The sequence below is a fragment of the Scleropages formosus genome, chromosome 5 (assembly GCF_900964775.1).
Source record: "Scleropages formosus chromosome 5, fSclFor1.1, whole genome shotgun sequence".
In the NCBI taxonomy this organism is placed as follows: domain Eukaryota; kingdom Metazoa; phylum Chordata; class Actinopteri; order Osteoglossiformes; family Osteoglossidae; genus Scleropages; species Scleropages formosus.
This window is the reverse complement of record NC_041810.1, coordinates 29,128,516-29,143,007: the sequence shown is the minus strand read 5'-3', so window position 1 is coordinate 29,143,007 and position 14,492 is coordinate 29,128,516. Positions and strand designations below refer to the sequence as shown.

The window sequence follows — 14,492 nt, the reverse complement described above, 5'->3', positions numbered from 1 at the left end:
CATAATCTCATATCATCTGAAACCGCTTGTCCCATGGAGGGTCGCGGGGAGCCAGAGCCTAACCTGGCAACACAGGGCGTAAGGCTGGAGGGGGAGGGGACACACCCAGGACGGGACGCCAGTCCGTCGCAAGGCACCCCAAGTGGGACTCGAACCCCAGACCCACTGAAAAGTAGGACATGGTCAAGTCCACAGCGCCACTGCACCTGGGGGGGGCGGGGCTATTATATTTTTATTATATTATATATATAGTATATTACATTATATTATGTATATTTCATATGTGTGTATATATACATGTGTAAAACATAGCACACCTTGGTCTAACTCCGGACAGGGTTTTTTATTGGGTTTTCTTATTTACAGCATGTCGTAAACACTCTGGCCAGGATATTTGAAATGCCTAAAATTAAAAACAAGAACACCGACTCGGCTCAGGCAGGTGCACGCGGCATCCCGGCTCGCCAAGGGGAGCGGCCGTCTTTCCCTTCTCTGCCTGTGATTGGCTCAGTGGAAGAGGGAAACAGTCTGAAACGCTGCTGTTGCCTCCCTTTGGGCAGTTTATACCCTCAGGTGAATACGGGAATCCATCTCTGGTGCGGTACTCCCAGACCGGGCGGGTTCCTGAAATTTTCGTTAAATTTATTCATCCCGTAAAGAAAGCTACGACACATTCCGCGAACACAGAGCGACACAGATATACACACACAATTCTCGAAAGTCCAATCACATGAACCCGACGGCACCGTTTTTGCGGGCACACTTTAAACAAGAGTGAGTCGGGACCAACTGCGTACCTCTACTGAGTAAACTGTGATAGGATCCTGTCCCTGACACAATCTGTGAGCGCGCGGCGTACATGTGCTCAGTCATGTCACGTACGTGTGCTGCATGGTATCGCTAACAATTTTTTGACTCCCCCGAATACCGTGCAAGTTGTTAGCAGCTTGCAATGAGTTTATTTCGGTGTTCCTGTGATTTGTAGGTGCAGCGTTTGTGGGTCCATGAATATATCCCCCCCACCCCCATAAGGAATAATGGTATTCTGAGCCCTGTGTGATGGTGCCCTGCTTAACTTGGTGATTTCATAGGATGAATCAGGGCTGAATTTGGGAAACCTGCAGGCTGGCGCAGATCTTGGTCATTGGAAGGCCGGTTTCTGTGTTGCACTGCCATCTGGTGCTCATGTCATCACTGTTTCTGGTTCTTCTCGGTCTGGAAAAGCCCTCCCCACAGTACACGTCACTGCTTTGTTTATTTATCTTAAGGAATTTTCCCATGGTGGCTAATAAAATGTGATTGTTATATTATTGTACTCATCCATTTACACATTTTTTGCATTGTATCAGTTAAGGGTTAGTACCTCGATCAAGGGCGTTACAGCGGGAGATGGGGTTCGGACCTGTGCCCTTAAGTGCAAAGTGGCTGCGCTAATGGCTACGCCACCTAGGTTTCATTAGGAAAAGTGTCAAGGATGGTGCTTGTGAGTGTGATGTTGACTGGCAACCTGCATGCGTCCACCGTATGTGCTCAGGCTTTCGGCCGCAGCGTGCGGACCATCCCGATACCTTCGAACCTTGGAGTTGGAGGACAAAGGCGCCCTGAGGCACCGTTAGCGTGTTCCAGCACATTCTTCATCCTCCCTGTGGACACTCCGCAGAGTTCGAACACACCCACATTTTTCACGAATGCTTCATTTTTTTTTCACAACGGTTCGTTCACACACACACCACAGGGAGATGGAGCCAACAGGTGTCGCGTCACGTGTTCTGGGGGCGGGGCTAATCCGCATGCCGGCGCCGCCTTCAGCGAAGTTATGTTGCGCACCAGCTGCTGCTTCCCCAGGACTGCTGTCCAGCAGATATATGTCGTGCGAACGTGTGAAACTTCTCCCCCCAAATTTTTTTTTTTTTAAAAAAAAAAAAAAAAAAAAAGTTTGACAACTGCTCCATCTCACTTCCGCCTGATACTCGCCACAGCGAGCGGCCAGCGCGTGCCGCTCCCGAGCTCCCTGTCGCCCCCTGGCGGCCGCGGCTGGGAAACTGCTTTTTTCTTTTTTTTTCTTGCGCTGCTTCAAACTCTAACAGCGTCGCCTAGCAACAGAGCGCGCGCGGACGCCATAGTTACAGTCTCCAACGTTCTATAACGGAGAGTTACGAGTGCGGTACGGGAGTGTGCGCGCTCAAAGCGGACAGAGCGAGGAGAAGCTCCTCACACACACACACCTCGCACACTCCTCGCACGTAGTAGCGCAGTGGGAAGGCAGGTGACTGAAGCGCACAGATGTAAGTAGGCCAGGCTCAGGCTGCTCCAGAGCAACTGCTCACTTTTGTGCTTTTTACTCTGTACAGTTTGTGGGGAAAATCAAGAGGAAAAAAAAGATGCCGCAGAAACGGCACAAAGAGCTGAGCTGGAGGTCTGACATCGGCCACAAGCAGCGGACAGCCCAAAAAGCAGGGAAAAGGGCGTAAAGTTTTGGGAAAAGTGTGTGTGTGTGTTAAAGATATGTTTTCCAAGTACTTGCTATTCCTAACACTTTTGTGCCCCTGAACTGTCCACTGGTCACCGATACATCATCGGTCCCGGGGCAACAAATGGGGCCCGAGATGCTTTAGGGGCCGCGGGCAGCGTGATGGACCATAGTAATCCCAGGTTTGCTGGGGTGAACTGGCACAGCAGGACTGGATGTTAGGCCAGGCGTACCATGTTCTTACTGAATTTTACAGTGATGTACCTCTCCGTGCAGCAGGGTGTCCTTAAACTGCATCGCACCAGGGTAGGTGCCTCGATCAAGGGTACTGTACTGGAGCATGGGTGTGGATTCAAACCAGGGTCTTTCGGGTGGATGGTGGTACCTCTAGACTATATTAAGTCATTATAAAATTAATAATTCTGAAAAAATCTGTCATTGTCTGTACTGCTCACATTGTTACATAGCTAGAAGTAATTCCTCTTGTGAACTGGAGTAAAAATGGTGTAAAATGAAGTAAGGGGTACAGCAGGCACTGGTAGTGATGCAGTGACCGACAACGGTGCGATAACGTTACCTTCACGTGACACTCTCCATACTGCTTGCTGCATGTAATATCACAACTGATAATTATATGGAAAATTGGATGGGAATATAAAAATAATTTCCAGTAAATTATTAACGTTTGTGTGTCTGATGCCTTGTGCAAGACGACTAAGTTAATGTGACATATCTTTACAGTCACTTATTTACCCTCTCGAGGGACGGACAGCAGTGTATTCAGTGATACTTTATTTTTATTATTATTATTATTATTATTATTATTACTATTCGTGTGTAAGGCCGCGACGCAGGAACTGTGTAAGTGCGAGTGATGTGTCGGCGCGTTCACTTGTTGCGCCTCCTTTGCCCACGTGCTCTGCGGGGGTCAGTGTGTCGCGCGCGGCGACTAAGAGACGCCGACGGTGCAGTCTGGGGGGTGACGCGGGGAGCGCGAGTTGCTCCAAAGTCACTCTTATTTGTTGACCCTGTTCTTGTCCCCCCCCCGCCTCTCGTGGTCCAGCTCGACGAGGGACGCGTCGCGCGGATGCCCGCGAGCGGACGTGTGCCGGTACCCTTGGAGACTCGCGGGAGGAGCACGTGACCCGCGCTCTCGCGGAGGCGCTCGGGGAGGAGAGGCGAGGCGAGGCGAGGCGAGGAGGAGGAGGGCAGCGCGAGACGCGCGGCGCGCCACACCGGTGTTCCCGCGGAGGGACACTGCTTCCCCGCTCGTCTCGCGCGTGCCCGGCCGTCCGCTCCGTCTCGCGTGCCAGACACAGGCGCGAGCGAGCAGGCCGGGATACAAAAGTTGAGGAACTTTTTGCACATCCTCGCGCACGCCATCTTGACTCCTCTCCGGAACAAGTTTGCGGGCTTTTTTTTCCCCCCTTCTCCTTCTCCTCCCCTCAGTTCCGTCGTCAGCAGCGCTCATCGCCATCCCCAGCGGACACCACCTCCATCATCATCATCCTCCTCATCGTCGTCATCATCCTCCTCATCGTCGTCGTCGTCCTCGTCACGATAGCTGAGCGCGAGCGGGCGACAGAGTGTAGCGTGAGTTGTAGCGTCTCCTCGGTGCACCTTCACACGTCGCACACCCGCTGTGTGTGTGTGTGTCTGTGAGAGTGTGTTACAGACACACACACACACACTCCGCGCTCCCAACAACAACGACAAAGTAAAGCAACAAGTGGCGGAACGAGCGGTCATGATGAGCTCCGCGCTGCTCTAGCTACTTTCGTTCAGAGCAGATGCTCCTCTCTTATTTCTCTCTCTCTCTCTCTCTCTCTCTCCCCCCCGATCAGCGTGTCCTCGTGCCACTCGCCCTCCCGCCTGTTTACGGCGCACCGGAGGCATCCGTGACACTGACGAAGTTTGCAGCATCCGCGCGTGTCCGTGTCTCGTGCCCGCGGCGCCCCCGCTCGTCGAGTCGAGTTGAAGAGGGTCGCGCGCTGTTGCGTTGCCGCGCGTGTCGTGTCCGCTGCTCGAAATACTCCTTTCTCATCATATGACGGCTCGTGAGTCCGACATGTTTTTACAGCGCGCGGGCCCACCCACTGGGCAGCAAAGTACACTCCGAGTGTGAGCGTTTGCGCGCGCATGTCCAGGACACTCTTCACTTGCGGGTCCCCGTTACTACCGGCAACGGGTTAGGTACAGGAGCGGGAGGTGCGCGAGTGGCTGTTGATGAGGATGATGCGTTTGTCGGGGGGGGGCAGATGGACAGTCAGAGGGCGATCGGGGAGCTGGGGACAGTAGAAAAGTTGGACAGGGTCGAAGGGTAGTTGGGGACGGGAGAATGTTGGATGCAGTCGGGGAGCTGGGGGACAGGAGAAAAGTTGGACAGGGTCGAAGGGCAGTTGGGGACGGGAGAATGTTGGATGCAGTTGGGGAGATGGGGACAGTAGAAAAGTTTGACAGGGTCAGAGAGCAGTCAGGGAGCTGGGGACGGGGGAAAAATTTGAACAGGGTCGGAGGGCAGTTGGGGACGGGAGAAAAGTTGGACAGCGTCGGAGGGCGGTTGGGGAGCTGGGGGACAGAGTTGGAGGGCAGTCGAAGAATTGAGGACAGAAAAGTTGGGCAGTGAAGGAGCTCTGGAACAGTAACCTGGGGGACAGTGAAAGGAGTTGGGCCACAGCAGCCTGGGACTAATGACTTGGGGGGACAGTGTCCACACCAAGGGGACAGCTGCTGGGATGTGTTGGGCTCCAGCTGGTAAAAACAGTTTGACACAAAGTGTATTTGGGTTACCATGGAAACATCTCCATTGCTGCAGGATGTGGGATGTCTTTAGGAGTCTCCACCGGTGGACAGGGCCGCATTACACACACTCTCTCTCTCTCACGCACACACACCTGACGGGGAGTTCCTGTTCTCCAGTGAGCAGTGCTCTCTGCTGTCACAATTAGGAGACTTAATTAGCCTCTTATGTTAATTAAAGTCACTTTTCACACCTTTAATTACATTTCATTGTCTTCCGCAGCCAGGAAGTGACATAAAAGCAACACTTAACGTTTTCTCCACTCCTGCACTACTGGATCTCTCAAATAAAATCGGTCAAATTTCATGTCTAGTAACTTGTAATATTTTTATGAAATAAAGTGGAAGTATTTGTCATTTATAATAGAAGTATTGAAGTATTTGAGCCATTACAAAGTTGTACTTTTTAGGTATTTATTCTCATAAGTGCACTGTAGTGTATAATATAATGCAATCTATACATGTGCATACAATTTACACCACCTCCCTCATTATGGTATGCATAAAAAAAAGTAGTGGTGTAAGTTGAAATAGTGGCACAGTGGGGTCAAATATTAATATGAACCACTTCATGAACAAAGTCATTTCCCGGGGATGTGATTCGTCAACTTTTCTGCCTAACCTTTAGTGTAGTTTCAGGAACTGCTGGAGGTCCTTCTCCTGCACGCCGCATTGTTGTCGTTGCCGCGGGTTACCACGATGTCGCGCTCGAAGACTTGTTTTCCAGATGTGGCCTTCGAGCGTAAAGGCTTTTTAATTCAAAGTTGTCGCATCTACGAAAGGGGACAATTTCGTAGCACGCGCTTTCCAATATTGTTTGGATCGCAAGTTCTTGCATGAATTTTATCATCTTCATACTTCTTTGCAGTATTTTTCAAGCCTTATTAAAAATTAAAAAAATTTTGTATATAAATTATATATATATATAAATATAATTAATGAAAGGATCTGGCAGAACTTGGTATAAAAGGTACAATATATTACCCCTGACAAAAGGGCAGAGCCACCAGCAGTTTGGGTGGGGGGAGGAGGTGGCAGGGGGGTGGAGGTGAGGTGGGGCGGCTCTATGGATGTTGCCCCCTGCAGCAGGGTATTTACTCTGCCCAGGGTGCAGATGGACCACCTCGTGAACCTACGGGCTATTTTTAACTATCCTGTTTTAGATGAGATTATGTTCCCCCCTGGGCTTCACTGTGTGTGTGTGTGTGTGTGTGTGTGTGTGTGTGGGAGGTACCATCCTTGTACCGGACCCACATTCCGACCAATCACAAGTGTCTAAAAGTGACATTTGCATCATCTCTGTCCTCCTCACTTCTGCAGGCATATACAGCCTCTGTGGTTCCTTTGTTAAAGGCCCAGGGCTGCAAACAGCGATGTGGTTAACGCTCTCGTCAGGGTGGGCTCTGCATGTTTCAAGTACTTGTTGTTGGAAGTAATTGCGGCGTACTGAGTACTTGTTTATATGAGTTTTCCAGTAAAATTTATGGGTTGCAACTTGGGTCGCAGTGATCTGGAGTCTATCCTGGAATCATTGGTCACAAGGCGGGAGGTGTATGTACCCTGGATGGGATTCCAGTGCATGGGATCTAGCCCCTCCCACACACACACACATCCATTCACACACTAAAGTCAATTTAATGTCACCAGTCCACTTGAACTGCATGTCTTTGGACTGTGGGAGGAAACCAGAGCACCCGGACAAAACTCGCGCAGACGCGGAGAACGTGCAAGTCACGCAGACTGGGCGGGATCGAACCTCGAACCCGCGTTCTTTCGCGCCAGCCAGGTGTGACCTCATTTCCTGTACTGCGTGTTTGGACCCCCGCACTACTGATACTGAAAGCAAAACACTTTTGAAACAAAATAACGATTAAGTGTCACCATTGTGTCATTACTTTCGAGTTGGAGTTGATAGCAAAGGATCCCGCCTCCACCACGTCGTCGGTCATCAAGGGTTCGGGTCTCACGGTGCTACCGTGCGTTCGAACCGGCGGTCACACACACATTCTTGGGTCGCGATGGATTCGGGAATACGGAACGTGATCCTTCGGGTGCGATAAATTAATTTTTCGAGAGAGAACTTAATTGGGGTTAAACTGCATGACCACCTTGTGTTGAAAGGGAATGAGTTTCAGTCATGGGCTGGTAAAGAATTTCTTAAGCGGTTTCGCTTCGCAATAAACCCATGATTGAAATTCATCCCGTTGCACATATTGGTGATTTTAAATGGCCAGAAGCGAGTGTGTGAGAGTGAGTGTGTGGAGGAAAGGGGAAGTGAGCGTGGGTAGTGTGACGGCGAGCAGCGAAGGCAGCGGTCTGCCTCTGTGTTGGGTTTGCGACCTCGGTGCCGTCAAGAGCACCCCCCGGTGGTGGCACTGCTCTAAAACTAGGATGCTCAGGTTTCCTCTCGCACTTCTCAGTGCTGCTGACCACTCGCCGATATGGTAAAGCCGTCCGTGCTCTTTTTTGGCATTTACGCACTCCCGCTTTACAGTCTTTTACTTGTCTCAGTGTGATATGACTAAAGCGCAAATCAGACTGTGGATAATTGGCGAAATTGAGTGATTTCACATTGTTTAAAAATTACTTTTTCTTTTTAGAATTTTTAGGGATGCTACTCAGTGCATAAGATAAACATAATTTTAAGGCAGCTTTGAGCCTAAAGGTTGCAGGTTCAAATCCCGCCTCCAGCCGTAGTACCCTTGAGCAGGATACTTACCCTAATTTCCTCCAGTAGAATTACCCAGCTGTATAAATGGGTAAATAATTGTAAGTAGATGATCACTGGAAGTTGCTTTGGAGAAAAGCATCAGATAAATTAATATATGGAAACGTATAAGCATTACGGGTAGTTTTCTCAGTAGGCCGCTGGGCAAAATGAAACGCGTTTCTTAAACGCACGCAACTCTAAATGCACACGAAAGAATTAAAATTGGTTGAAGTTTTGTTGCATGTAGTAGCGTTGATGTCGTGTGGAAATGATTTAAAAAGTGATGCCTCTGATACATTGTAATGAGGGGTGAGTCACGAGTCACATTATCAGACGCCCCCAACCCCCCGGAACTGCGGTCACGTGAAGATGACCTGTAGGTGACAAGTAGAACCATCGGCTCAGCAACCCCCCCCCCCCCCCAACAGTGTGAGGACTCGGCGCACAGGCAAACACTCGCCGGTGTGAAGCATTGCTTTGGCGTTTCATCCTCTCTGCAGCAAGACTCTTATTCTTCTTTCAGCGTGACCACGGAACTTTTACGAGTGTGTGTTTTAACGGCTTCGCACTTCCCCTCTGGAGCAGCGTGTGGAGCCCGTGCGTTGCGTGTGTCTGAGCCGGCGGGTTTGTGCTTCTGCTTATTGGATTCGTCTCCCATCGCGCTCCCTTTGCCTGTCTTGCTGTTGTTTTGCTGTGCTTTGAGACCTCTGTGTGTGTGTGTGTGTGTGTGTGTGTGTGTGTGTGTGTGTGTGTGTGTGTGTGTGTGTGTGAGAGAGAGAGAGAGAGAGAAAGAAAGAGAGAGATCGTTGATATTGAGATCCCTACCGTTGATCTGCTGGAACAGACTGCCCTCTGGCGCCCCCAAGAGGCCTTTTTCTGGGGGAGGGACCGGAAGACGCTTTTCATTCCCTTTAGTTCATTGTGGAAAGATACTTAAAATTGTGCTTTAATACACTCGTTTATTACCATGAAATGTAGTGCTTGAAGTGGGACGTTATACAGGCGCCTTCGGATCGGTACTGTGCAGTGGAATGAGCACCCTCTGTCCCTCACAGCTGCTGAATCCCTTTCAGCAGTCGACAAGGGTCTCGGACCTGTTTCTTCCAGAGGCACTTCTGTCCTGATCGGCGGGTCTGCTACATAAACGTCCACCCTCTACTGTGTTTACGGCTTACTACTCGTACCCGAGATCCCTGGGTGCGTTTATTGTTCTCGCAGCATGTCACACAGTGTCGTGGCATAGTAATGGCGGACTGAGGCCCAGCATGGAGGTCCCTCAGAGCTGCTCATCAACGTGTTGTGTCGTGACCTAATGGAAGTGGTGCGTTCTGGGTAATGTAGTCTTTTCAGCATGCCCGGCCCTTGACAGTTCCAGCACTTAAATGATGGGGGGGGGGGTGTTGGTGTTAGAACTGGACTGGGACGGTCCTTGGGGGTCATAATAATTTGGCAGCCTTCCACCAGTTTTTTCTTTTTTTCCCTAAACTCTTTTTTTTTTTTCATCCATGGGGTCAGTTGTTTCTAGTTGTGTAGTCACCTTTTCCCTGTATTCTGTGCAGACTCCTCAGTTTTTTTAATTTATTTTAAAAAATCTACACATCACTGTTACTTGGTCTTATGACATCCAGTTTTAAATTCACTTTGTATAGCCCTTACTTAAAGGGGGTGCGGTGGCACGGTGGGTTGGACCGGGTCCTGCTCTCCAGTGGGTCTGGGGTTCGAGTCCCGCTTGGGGTGCCTTGTGACGGGCTGGCGTCCCGTCTTGGGTGTGTCCTCTCCCCCTCTAGCCTTACACTCTGTGGTGCTGGGTTAGGCTCCGGTTCCCTGCGACCCCGTATGGGACAGGCGGTTCAGAAAGTGTGTGTGTGTAGTCCTTACTTACATATAAAATATATAAATATGTATATATAGAATATACACATTTATTCCCATATTCACTAGACCGTTCATGAATGAAAATTGTGCGAATAGCCCTACAGACAGACCCAGGATGTGTGCTCTATGGGGGGTCATAACACCATCGGCGGCAAATGAGAGGGCAAAGAAGAAAAAATAGCAATTCTGAAATAAATTTATTATAAGTAAATGAATTAAAATAAAACTGTTCCGTATTTATAATTTAAAGTAGAACAATTAAGAAGTTGGAACAAAATGTAATGGAACATGAAGTCAGTCTTTCAGGTGTAGAAAGGAGAGGGAAGCTTTTCAGATTCCAGCCCATGTTTAGCAGACCGCCTGTGCGATGGAGTCATTCACTTCAAAATTGTTTTCTGGGAACAAATGGGAGAAACTAAAACTGTACAATTTTCATGTGATAAACTTTTCCCTTATGATATTACGCATAATTTAGGGTGATTTTGGGGTGAACATGTAAAGAATTGGAATTCTGACTCATAAAAATTGGAATAAATGAATTACTTAATGTGATTTTTTCAATATTCTGTCGGTTTTCGTGAACAAGTTCGTGTCTAGTTAGTGGGGATTAGTGCACTTTACGGAGCGAGGACTCTCGTACCGCCGCCCGCACGCTGCATGCCGGCGGGACTCGTCCGCTTGCGCCTCTGTTCTTCGTGCACGCTCCTCTCAGCTCCGGAAAACTTGTTGGGGTCCCGTGAGAAGAGACGGCGATGCACAGGGTAAAATTGGCGTACTCACTGTATACGCATGCCTGTTGAAGGTGGCGTGTAGCTGCGTGTTCCTCTGTGTGTGTGTGTGTGTGTGTGTGTGTGTGAGTGAGAAAGCAGTGGCCTAACCCAGAAGAATCGCTCCCTTGTTGGAGTGTTTCCCCTTGCGGCAGCAACAATGACACTTCTTATTGGGTGCGCTCGTGGGGGGCGATGCTGAGCAGTGCAGTGGAGCACACATCACATGTGTGTCTGCACTCGTGCGTCATGGATAAGCTCTGCTGCAAGATCTGGCTGGCCCTGCCTGTCCCTCCCTCTCTCTCTCTCACACACACACACACACACACACACACACACTCAGCAGCCTCCCTCTGCTCTGCAACATCATTTGCTGCCTCCTGATTGGCTGAGAGTAGCAGTCTTGGGGGAGGGGCCTCTTAATGGGCGGGGCTGAGCTGTTTGGGGCGGTCGCGGTCCACGCACTCCATGCTCTGTTTGGGTAAATTAATGAAGGGGAAATGCCTTATGATAATCGATGTTAACTATCGAAGTAACTGCATGTTTTAATTGGATTTGGTGATGTTTAGCATGAATGGATGTTTGTTTTAGAGCTTTGTTTGGCAGTAACCACCTCGAATTGCGTTTTGCGTTATGAAGGTTTTTGTTTCAGAAGCACGTTGCCCTCAGGTGGGGAAGAGTGTCCCAGAGAGGCGGAGATGCCGTTCACACTGCGACGCAAACGGCTCCACCGCGTGGCGGTTAGAGGAGCAGGCCGGCCGCATTTGAGCGAGACGCCGCACGGTGACTTCCGTCCGTCCGTAGTGTGGTGATGGGCGGGTTCGGTAGCCTCCGACAGGGGAGGAGCTCAGGCTGCCAGCCAGAAGAGACACGTGTATCCTCCTATGTCAATGGTCACTCGGTGCGGCCTCAACGTTAACGATCAGGCGTGCCTAATAAAGTGCCCGGCGTGTCCCGCTCACTTCCCCTTCACCAGCAAAATCCCGCAGAAGGCAACGGAGGGTGTGGCGGTGCGGTTCCGGCCCCCACGCGTCTGTGTTTCTGAATCACGCGCGCAGAGCGAGAGACCGCGCGCTGTCGAGCGCAAAGGCACGCTCTCCTCGTGGCGTGTGTGAACACGCACGGCGTGCTTCTTTTTTCGATGCTTTCCCTTCCATGTGTTCAGGCTCCACCCCCCGTGACTTGGTCCAACTGTGGAGCCGCAGCCAAACGTGTGTTTAATCAAAACGCTTTTTCTCTTGGTCTCCATCGTGTCCGGTGCATCCTGCTGTTAGCGCTGACATGGGGGGGGGGGGGGTCTCAGAGGAGCCAACAGCTGCTCCTGTCACACGCACCTGCGAGCACTCGCTAACGTGTGTCAGAGCGACATGCTCCGCGCCGACTTTGTGTTGTCGTGCTTTTTTTCTTTTCGAATCGGTCTTACGTTGGCCAGATGACTTTACCGCGCGCCATCTGGGTACAATCGGGGTAAAAGAGCATCTCTTCAGCCGGGTCGCCGCCCACCGCCAAGTTGCATACGCTCGACGCTCGTAACGGGGTCCCGCACGGCAAAAACACACTACGAACAGCTTATGAAAAGACATAACTATTTTTTTCATGCAACAAACTTACGATTTGGCGCAATGCCACTTTCGTTTTACATATTTCATATAAACAAATGCATATACATTATAATACAGTGCGTGTTTTATTCACTTTCTACTATGTTTTTACACACACTGATCGCGTGAACCGGTCACAACCCTCGATGAAGGTAAAAATAATACCACAAGCAAACTAGCAGATTGAACGCTAACGTTACTAATTTGTCCGGCGCTTTTCTCCAAAGCGACTTTCAGTGTTGGGCAATGATTTACCCGTTTGGCAATGGATGAAAATGTAGTGTAAAAAGACAAACTGGACACGGTAAGATTCGGTGGCGGTGTTGTTGCGCTTAAAAGTAGCCTCTATTTTGGCGCCCTGTACTCCTGTACCATGTTGCACCGTGGTGTTGAACTTGATTTTAATTAATCATAATGATTAAAAATGTTATTAAAGATTAATTTAAAGATGATCCAAGAGAAGATTACTCCCCTCCCCCCCAAGAACATGGTAATTCGACCTCCTCGCAAGAGGAATTCGCCAAACCTGGATTTCAGTGGACGCATTGAGCGCGTTACGGAAACTACTTTGCTTCGGGGTGTGTGATGTACCGGCCGGTTTTCCCGGGGGGCCCAGGGTCTAGCTGGAGAGGCGGGTGGGGGCACCGTCGGGGGACAGCTGCGCGCAGCCTCAGAGTCAACTCGTCGCACACATCCGGTCCCGTTCGTGTAACATGTTGTTTTCCATTTTCATAAATCACTAGTCCTACGTGGGGCGGGGCGGGGGGGGTGGGGTTATGTGTTCCAGGTCCCGTAAACACAAGGCGCGTGAGACCAGGAGCACTTGCGGACAGCAATCCGGTCATTTGCAGCACTTTTTATTTCTGTCCGTTTGTGTTATAGGGATTTGTATTATTTTAAGCTCAACATTCATCAACTTGTGGCCATTTGCTGTGTGCTTTATTATCTGTACAGTCAACGAAAGGATTATAATAGGCATGTACCTTGATTTATTTACTGTTTAGGTTCTCTAAAAGTCTTGGATATCCATCCATCCATCCATCCATCCATCCAGTCTTGGATATAGCTTTTAAGATAAAAAATATGCCGTAAGACTTGACATACTAATTAACTTTGATGTTCATTAAACGCGAGCCCAAAATGACTGAAAACGGAAGCACTTTCTGTCCACAAACTCATATTTAATGCCGTCCCTTGACTGATTTAAGCCACGGGCACGTCCAGGGCCCCCTGTCACCGACCACCGACAGTCGGGGACAGCAGGGGGTGAACTCAAACGCTTTCTCTTAAGGGCTCTCGTTTCCCAATAATGGGAGCACGAGGCTGTGTAACCACATCCAGACTCTCTCTAAGCAGTCTTGTGTGTGTGCGCGTGCGCAAAGAATTGTCAGAGGGGGAGATGCGGTATGAGAGATGTACAGTAAACGGGAAAGTTTTATGTTTGTTATGCAGAGCATCTACAGTAGTGAACCCACAGCCTGCTCCGCGCAGGGAACCCCCCCCAGGGACCCCCCCCGTGCAGCGCAGACCAGTGACTGTGCAGCTAAGCCCTCCCCCACTCGCCTTTCCCATGCAACACAAACACACTTAGTCTTTTACCCCATGGTGAGGTAAAGAGCGGTGCGGTTCTGCTCTCCACTAGCGAATGGGGACCGTCGAGGTTCCCCAATCTGGACAAATGGGCCCATTGTTTCGGCTGTGTTTCCGCAGAACCCCCCCGGTGGCCTTAAGGGCTCTGCATTTGATGATGGTGATACGCTGTACGTTGTTATAAATTTCACTTTGGTCGGAGAGCTAAGATGCAGTCTTGCCTCTGTTCGCAGGGATGACGCACAATAAGACCGGGCGGGAATGCGCCAGGAACTAGGTGTGGTTTCATGGGATGGTGGGCGGCGCTGGGACTGACGGGGCTGGGAGTGCACGGAAACCACACCGGCGTGCGTTCGCTTCTTGCTGCATCAACAGCAGCTCATTTGAGCATTTGAGAGCTCCGTTGTCGTCTTGGCATCGGTTCCGAAGCATCGGCTCTTTTCCGATTGGTCCGCTGGCAAATGGGCGGATCCGTGTTCCGGAGAACTCGCGCGCATTTTACCGACGCCAGGGCACGGAGGTGGACGGGTTGCAATATAGTTAGTTATAAGCGACAAACTTTGTTTCCTGCAGTGCATTTTTAAGCACTTTGCGATGCGATGAAACGCTCCCCCATGGGCCTTCCTCGAACCTTTCCTTCGTTTTCTTTACCGCCACCCTTATAGGTCACGTAGTTTTCC

The 14,492-nt window shown here is 50.1% G+C and overlaps 1 protein-coding gene across 1 annotated transcript in view; it reads left to right on the top strand.

Moving 5' to 3' along the window:
- Window positions 1-2,157: 2,157 nt before the first annotated feature.
- Window positions 2,158-14,492, top strand: part of rreb1a (ras responsive element binding protein 1a) — a 29,171-nt gene continuing 16,836 nt past the window's right edge. The window contains exons 1-2 of the mRNA XM_018765658.2: window positions 2,158-2,285; window positions 3,534-4,063. The gene's annotated coding sequence lies outside the window, so the exon portion shown is untranslated. The remainder of the gene's footprint in view (window positions 2,286-3,533; window positions 4,064-14,492) is intronic.